Raw genomic sequence first — 9272 nt, 5'->3', positions numbered from 1 at the left:
AGTGCGGATGTGCGCCCACTTTTGAGAACACACAATTTTTAAAGAAGGCAAATGGCAAAAAATAACGTGAAATAGTGGAAGCGTTTTTTATCAGGGAAGCAGGAGACAGTTGCATCAGCAAGCCATCTATTTTGCTCACTGATGCTGAAATTCAATATCTCAAAGATTTCATATAAATCATTTCTTTGACCATGTTTTTTGTTGGTCATCCTCTAACTTTCCATCGACTCACTCTCAGTCACTGTTATCGCGGTAAGTGAGCCTGCGCCTCGAAAATGGATTGTTGATTGTTGGTTGTTCTTTTGTTGGTTTTTTTCTGTTGCTTGTTCATCCTTGTTAGGAACTGGTTTTATCGGTTTGTCACTTTTATCTGAGTGTGGAAGATTCGTGCGTGCGGTGTAATTCATGTACACGTGCTAGCTTTCAGTGAAAATGTAGTTTGCATATCTGATGCTTTTGATTGGTGGTTTGATTGGAATGGTGTGCTCGGTTTGATGTGCTGTAAAAACGAGTGGTAGGTGCAATAAAGATGCCAGTTGTAAGCTCAGCGCTCGTCCAGTCTACTGTGTTCCTGCGTCTTCGTCCTTTATTGCGCCGTTTTTCCCCAGCTAAGCATGTACCAACTCGCTCAAATCAATGCCTTGCTCCAGTTTAACCAATGTGTGACATATGTGTTTGAGTCATATTTCCATGTGTTGAAGCATGCATGGTAATGTAAGTGTGAATTTTAATCCGTTTCCTTGATCCCCTTGAAAGTGAGTGCCTGTGTTCTTCCCTGTGTCTCCGGCAATGAGGCAAACGGCGTTCATATATGAATACAGGCATTCCTCAAGGGAGAGACGCAGATAGCGGCGGACGAGGCATTCCAGAATGCAGTGCACAACTACGTGGAAGTGTTCCTCAAAAGTGAACGAGTCCAGCGCATGGTGGCCAGTGGGGCCTGCTCAGCGCACGATTTCCGCGAGGTCTTCCGTGCCAACGTTGACAAGCGTGTGCGCAGCCTGCCCGAAATGGATGGACTTTCCAAGGAGACCGTCCTGGGTTCCTGGATGACCAAGTTTTGACGCCATCTTTCGCGGGGATGAAGACACCCGCAGGTGAGCAAGTGCTTGTATGCAGTGCTTGCGTGTTCCTGCTGACCAAATGTGCCTTAAATGCAGCCGAACGCAGCAGGGTCGTGCGGGCACCCTGCTACCACATGGCCTGGCCTCTGAGCTGCTGCTCTCCAAAGAGCAGCTGTACGAGATGTTTCAAGGGGTGCTCAACATCAAGAAGTTCGAGCACCAGCTGCTCTACAATGCACTACAGGTAGGCTGCATTTAACTGCTGCTGCTGCTATGGCTTCTTCGCGGCATTATGCACAAAGTTGGAAATCGGCTCCTTACTTTTATGTGCAATTGTAACTAGCACCACCTAAAGTTTGCTGCCTGTATCACATTTTCCTCTTGTCACGGCAGGGAAAGACAGATGAAATTATAAAGTAACGAGTGTTATTTAATTGAATGCTGTTATTAAATGCGAAGCATTTCTTAGCGAACCTCAGGCACTTTGGCCGTTTCTATCTACGTATCTATCTATCTAGCCGCCTACGTCTGGACGCTCTGCTGGTCGTCTCCATAACTTGCAATATACCAAATTGGCATAGCAGGGGATCAGTGTATGATGAACACGATTCACTGGTCACGACATGAATAACGCAAACTACCTGTTGCGTACGACATGAAACCCTTTCTCTCAGTCACTTGTGGCACATACCCGCATATCAGAGTTCATGTTATGCGCGTATGTGCCACAGGTGATGCAGAGTCTCAACCAGCACAGTAACGGCGAACACACACATTGACACGCAAGGAAAGTGATGATAATAATAATAAGTGATTGGGTTTTATGCCCCAAAACTGCGATGTGATTATGAGAGATGCGATAGCAAAGCGCTTCACTGGCATTCTTTAACGTGCACGGGATCGCACAGTACATGGGCGTCTAGCATTTTGCCTCTATCAAAATGCGACTGTCGCGGCCGGGCTCGAACCCGCGACCTTCGGGTCAGCAGCCGAGCACCGTAATCGCTACACCACAGCGGCGGACGCAAGGAAAGTGACTCAGCTGAAGACAGAACACCCCTGAAAGACGCTCAACTACCATTCACTCGTCCACATGGTCCGCAACGTGGGCCACGCGGATTACAAAAAAACTGGGGTCAGTGCTTCCCTACAATAAACCTGCCGATAGAACCAGGCCTCTCATCATTACCGCTTACTTCAACACTGACTTATCAAGACCCAAAGTGTACTTAGATTTAGGTGCACGTTAAAGAACCCCAGGTGGCCGAAATTTCCAGAGCCCTCCACTACGGCGTCTCTCATAATCGTATCGTGGTTTTGGGACGTTAAACCCCAGATATTAGGGGCGAAGCTCCTTAAGGCGGCACCCGTTCGTCCCTCGTAGTTGTCGTAGTCGTAGTGCGTAACCAGTCGTAACGCTAGTACCAGATCCTGACCTCCAAGGGGTGCGGTGGGATATTTTTCCTGTGCGTTGTTGAACAATAAAAAATTCGCAGCGTGCGCGTTAACTAAAAGCCTAATTCTTCTGTCTCTCATTCCCCATTAGCAGCCATTGGCATGTTCCAGTAGGAAACGTTAGTAGAAGTAGAAGTGCAAGTGTTAGCTAAAAGCCGACTTCTTCTGTCTCTCATTCCCATTAGCAGCCATTGTTTACCTCCAAGGTAGTGCCTGGTGAGATTTCTCCTGTGCGTGATTAAACAATAAAAATTTTGTTCAGAACGCCGTTGATTGATGAAATAAACCAACGAAAGACGCCAGATGTTTTCTAAAAGCAAAACGAAAGAACGCCAGATGTTTCTAAAGCAAAACGAAAAGACGCCAGCTGCTTAACGAAAGACGCCAGATGTTTTCTAAAGCAATGGTTTTCTAAACAATGAAATTCACAGCGTACATGTAAAATTAAAGTGAGCTGCAAGTCGTCATAACTCATCGAACCTTTAGTATAAACGCGCCCGATCTCACGTCGGTGATGATGTACTGGGCAGAATTCACGGAAGATTCACGGTTTACCGATGAACCTCCGCAGCTTCGCCCACTCATCATCATTCACTCCGTGGATATGCTGTGATTTTTATTATTATTATTATTATGAACACCCAACAACGCCTGATCCTTATACTGCGTGAAAGACGGCTTGGATGTGGACAGGGCGATAAAAGACCTCGCTGACACGTCCAGGACAGAACGCTTCATGGATCATATCATCGTAAGAGGCATCCAGGATTTTTACCTTCTGTACTATACCTCGTACTTCACTACACTTAGACGCCTCGTAGCCGCAATCACGAGCATATCCGATAACATGTGCGGTCCAGCTGTTGGTGCACACTGATCACCTTGTTCAGGCAATATCAATAACCCCTTCTACACATACACACAGATTCGTGAAATGTGCGTGCGTTCTCCGTCATAACGGACAAGTATAAGCATAACAAATGTAACGGAACTGTAACAAGTGTAACTCTGACTGTAACGTAAAGTGCAGTGCGCTGCGCGTGCCACTCGGCTGCGTACCATATATCTAGGGAAAGGTTCTGAATGAAGCTTAGTTGCGAGTAACGCCTGTCCTGTGCGTCTGTGTTCCTTCTTTGTCCGGTTCGGATTCGCGCTATCCTATATTGAAGAATATAAGCACTACATATCAGCTTACCGCGTCTGGTGTTGGTAACACCCATGTTGCTGTTCGCATCGTTACACAACTGTAAGCAACTGGTTATATAATAGATATGCGACTCTTCAACATATGAGTGTGCGTATACCACTTCCACATTTTTCTAGCGTCATTCCGTAACGTTTCGCTCAATGTGAAAAATTACGCCACAGTGATCATCCCGCGCATGCTTCGCATAACATTGATTCCCACGGTACGTGGGATCTGCCGAATTTTTTTCCACCCTGTGCCCACTTTTCCTTTTCTGAGATAGTGAATGAGCTTCACATACCAGTGCTAAATGCGCCCCTTTATTGCCCCATTATTCACATCTAATTCTATGTTGGGCAACAAGGTATACAGCCGTGCTGTCCAGTAGAATTATGAAAGGGATAGTTGACAACCACCTATTTGTAGCATGAAGCCATAAGGAAAGCCATGGGGATTTCTCAGTAAGGAAAGCTCCTAATTGAATAATTTGTCCTGGTCTAGGGATCGAACCCGGAACAAGTGCCTTTCCTGGGCGGTCGCTCTACCAACAGAGCTAACCAGAGTGCTAGCAATTGGCTGTGCAAGGGTGGATCAGTCAACAGTACATGCACACAGAATATTACGAATGAGTTCTGTCAGTTATCCCCTTCATAACCCTTCTGCCATCGTGTCTAACAGCGCAACTAACGCGGAAGAGGAGGGGACACACAGCACAGTGCTAACTTTCAACTGAAGTTTTATTGAAGAAAACGAGAACATAAATACACAAACTGAGCACCAGAAACCACAGAACTCATTTGCAATATTCTGTGTCCATATGTGCTTCAAGTTGTGGACTAATTCAGCTCAATTGGTAGAGTGACTGCCCCGGAAAGGCGTAGGTCCTGGTTTCAATCCCTGGACCAGAATTCTTCAACTAGAAGCTTCCCTTTCTGTGAAATTCGTAGGGACTTCCTTGTGACCTCGTACCACTGAAGGGTCAATTATCCCTTTCACAACCCTTCTGCCACCTTCTGCAGCACTCATTTGCAATATTAAACTAGAATTATGAACTTGAAAATAACTTGAACCCTTCGTGCTTTGAGAATGAGAACTAAATGAAGCAGAAGAAGAATGATAAAAGGTAAGGTGCCCAAAGGCAAGAGAACAAGGGAGCACAAATTATAACTGCCAACTGTGGTGGAAAAAGACGTAGACAAACCCTGATCAGCGCATGGTAGTGCCACGTGTCAATGAGGCTCACATAGACGTCTGTGCGAAGTTAATCGGCGGCTGGCTCACTCATATGCACTTCTACTGTGCTATTTTAAGGCAAGAACTTCAGCGCAAACCAGATGAGACAAGCACTGGTGCTGTATACTATTGATATGCCAGGCCTCAACCATGAGACATGTTTAGTATTCAATGTTGTGCCATTATAACATTGCGCATTCGTTGAATTTTAGTGTGCATTTGCACTCTCGACACTGCAAAGATAGATGAGATAGTGAGCCTCTGGTTAACGACGTCTTATGCTCTCCAAATTCTAATTAACCCACTGCCCAGTCTGCCCGATGTAGACATGGCCATAGCTAAAAAGAACTTTATATACCCCACCAGTACGACAGTCTGTAAATTGGTTGGTGTGTTTCATGAAAGAAATGTCAATCCAGGCATTTTGTCTATTACCTGCCCATTCTTTCTCTGCACAGCAGTGCATATCTTACCTACCTTATTGACAGCTGTAAAGACGACGTTAATGCCGTATTACCGTATTTTCCAGTGTATAAGATGCACCTTTGTAAAGGCGCATCCCCTACTTTTTACGACTTTCGGGGGGAAAAAATGATATAAAGAACCTTTGTATAAGACGCATCTATTTTTAACTCTGTCAACATGATAAAACACGACGGCGCATGCAGAGTACATTCATTGCAAAATGTGTAGTCACACAGGGCACTGAATATGTGTAAGCAGCAACGTAAAACTTGTAAATAAGCCTGTCCTAATGTGCAGAAAACCAATACTTATTCCACTGGGTTCGAAGCGACATTTGATGCACAATTGATGCAGCATTGCTATCAGCCTAGCAATGTATGTTTTAATAGCGTCTGCTGCCTGTTTGATTTGCTGGCTAGATTTCTTTGTAGAAGAATTGACATTTGGCAAGCCGGAATTGCTTATGCATTTTTAAATGGGCAGCATGAAAACGAGGACACAAGGAGAAGTGCTTACAATAGCACAGAGCTGAGCTAGTTGGCAAGTATTCATTCTAACAAGAAAGGGCGTGCAAACACGGACGCAAGAAAGAAGTCGGGACACCACGAACGCCCGCTAACAACTGAAGAGACGCACAACGGCGGAAAAGAAAGAAGGCACGAAAACTTATTTATGCATGCCCATGCAATAGGCGAACCTATCAATCCGGCACGCGTGGGGGTCTACGTGGAAGATAACGGTTAAGGCATTTGATTTCATCTTTATGCAAGTTAATCGACGGTTGGCTCACGCATGCGCTACCACTATTCTCGATATGCCATTTCAGTCATCAGGCGTGTTTCATTATTTTTATGCCTGTACAACACAGCGCATTCATCGAATTTTGGTGTGCACTTACAATCTCGACAATCTAAAGATAAATTAGAAGCTGAGCCTCCGGTTAGCGATCTCTTATGTTCCAATAATTTCTGGTTAATGCAGCGGCCCTACGTAGAAGCGGCCGCAGCTGAATGAGACCTTATGTACGACAATCAGTGAATTTGTTGGTGTGTTTTACGAAATAAATATCGGTCCACTTTTTGTATTTTACTCGCTCATTCTTCCTCTGCACAGCGGCACAAATCTTACCTAGCTTATTGGCAGCCGTGAAAACAACATTAATGCCGTATCTACTTCCTATTTTCTTTAACCTGTGAGATACGCAATGAATGTACGGTACACCTACGACACGTTTCTTCCTATCGCTTTCTGCAACCATGCTCGGACTTAACCTAGTAGACTTCTTTAAACGTTCAGCGACAGTGGCCACTACATCACGAGGATACCCTACATCTAAAAGACGCATAACCTGTGCGTTAAAGCTATCACTTACTTTGTGCTCACACGAGCTTGATGAGGGCTGAACTTAAGGCAAGACATGGCGACGCCGTTATTTACAACCTTCGAGTGCTTCGAAGAAAAATTTAGAGCGGTTCGAAGATCTAGGAGAATACTGCCACCACTGTGGTTCTTCTGAAACATTAAGGAAATGTCTAGAAATTGTATTCCATTATTCTGAGGCACCTGTTTAGTAAAGCACAGCCCTCCTCCATTTAATTCAAATTTTTCGCTCACTGAGGTTACCACCGTTTCAAAGTCCTCACCACTACATAAAATCAGTAATTGTCCACATATCGAAAAACCTTAATAACCGAATTGCTAAGGCGCCTTCCAAAATTTTGTCAATCTTGCTAAGGTATAAATCACTAAGAACCGGAGCAACCTTAGAACCAATACATATTCCTGATTTCTGCAGATAAATGCCTTCCTTCCAACCTACCAGCGTCGACTTTAATACATGGAAAGAATTTCTAGAAAATCCCCTGTAGAAACACCACATTTATCGGTGAAAACCGTCTGACAATGGTTGGCATTGTAACAGACGATGAGATTTTAGAGCCATGATTTGTGTTTTCTCATTCCAAACTGGTCAGCAATCATACTTACATGGTCCACATAAACTGAACCATGCCTATTGCTGATAGGTGGTCAAAGCACAGTTTAAGCAAAAATTTTCTTGCAAGTAGTGCATACCACGTGACAATTTAATATGACTCCTGCCAACGCATTTCAGTTGGATTCGGCAGATGAGCAGGCAGCTGCCATCCGGAGGGAACTGGACGGTCGTGTGCAGAAAGTGAACGAGATGGAGAAGGTATGCTGCTCAGCTGGCTGTGCTCTGGGGTCCAGTGGGTGCAATCTGCTCTGCTCTGTGCAGAACCGCAAACTGATGCCCAAGTTTGTGCTGAAGGAGATGGAGAGCCTGCATATTGAGGAGCTGCGCTCGTCCATCAACAGCTCATGCTCAACTTGGAGAGCCTTCCCGTCTCTAAAGGAAGCGCCGAGAGCAAGTACGGCCTCCAGAAGCTGAAGCGCTACAACCACAGGTACTTCGGCTCCGTCTGTGTTGAATCCAGATGAAAATTACCACCATGCTTGGCACTTCTTTGGGCCCTCACTGGGACACCATGGAAATGACAGCATGTAAACACTGAATTGCCGTGCTGTGTTATGAGCAATCTTGGTGACCCACTCCCGATGCAGCAGGTTGTAAGCAGTTGTGGGAAGCCAATATGTTTGCTCTTGTAGACCTCCTCAGTGCGGTGTAGAGTGACGTTATAGTGCCTCTGGTTATGAGATTGGTTGGCAGTGTTGTTGTCTCTGTATTGTAGCCTTTTGATGCAGTGCTCCTTCATATTAGTACCCGGATATATCGAACTCGGATATATCGAATTCTTGGCCATATCGAACATTTGAGAAATCCCCTTGAATTTCCCATGCAAAAGTATGGGGCTGCTACGTATATTGAACTCCCGCACAGCGAAACATCTGCTATATCGAACGCTGCGCAGCTCCGAAGCCTGAAAGTGCATTTTTCCTAACAAATATTGATACTTTTTCGGCCTCGTTCGAACAAATACCGATCCCTCGTCGTGCGCAGGTGACGAAAAGGCGGTGTTATTCCATTGCGTTGATCTAGCTCGTTGCGCAGAGCCTGTCAGTGCACTGGTCTTTGATACACGATCCGCAGGTTTTAACGCGCGGGCATAGTGCTTTTCAAAGAGGCTGATTGCCGAGGGCACCAAAATGAGAATGTCAAGTGATTCGGCAGCCTCGTTGTAATGTTTGCATTCCCTTCTTTTTTGATCGCGCATGCAATCTGGCCAATAAAGGTTGACTGAACCAAATGAATGCAAGACTCCACCAGCCTTAATTCAATTAAGGCATTGGGATGCAGTCGCTCGTTTTACTATCTCTTATATGCTTTTTAAGGGGCAACACATATGCTGGAGATATTGTCCGCGATATCTTCAGGAGCTTTTACTGTTTGATTCTGCACAGAGCAAGATAGGAAAACAAGCGATTGCATCCTGATGCCTTGAATTGGGGCTGGTGGAGTCTTGCATTCACTTGGTTTGGGAAAGCTTTAATGGCCAGATTGCATGCCTGCAGGCTGCTGGGTTTCCTTGCTCAATTTTGACTGTGGTGTCCAAGACCCTCCTTCATAAACTGAAAGGCAAGAAGAAAGTTGAGCGTGTTCCTGGAGCCAAAAGGCCTGAAGTGGTTCCCTCTCTATGTGCACAAAGTGTCGCACAACTTGAAAAATGTGGCCAAAAGGTACAATGTGCCTATCATTATTTCGGCGAAACAGTCAAACCTGGATATATAAAGTCTGAAGGGGATCACTAAAATGTTCTATATATTGCCACGCGCGTTTCTTATTATCACTTTTGCTGTATTCGGTTTTTGCCCACAAAGACTGTCAGCACTGCTCAGCGCAAACCACGCCTCATTGTTCGAGAAGCTTCGCGATTATTGTATAGCATTTT

At 45.2% G+C, this 9272-nt stretch overlaps 1 pseudogene; it reads left to right on the top strand.

Annotated features, from left to right (window-relative positions):
- Positions 1-815: 815 nt before the first annotated feature.
- LOC119377478 (calcium-dependent secretion activator-like) lies at positions 816-7847 on the top strand (annotated as a pseudogene).
- Positions 7848-9272: the final 1425 nt, after the last annotated feature.

The sequence above is a fragment of the Rhipicephalus sanguineus genome, unplaced genomic scaffold, assembly GCF_013339695.2.
Source record: "Rhipicephalus sanguineus isolate Rsan-2018 unplaced genomic scaffold, BIME_Rsan_1.4 Seq4754, whole genome shotgun sequence".
NCBI classification, from domain to species: domain Eukaryota; kingdom Metazoa; phylum Arthropoda; class Arachnida; order Ixodida; family Ixodidae; genus Rhipicephalus; species Rhipicephalus sanguineus.
This window is presented reverse-complemented; position numbering and strand designations above follow the sequence as displayed.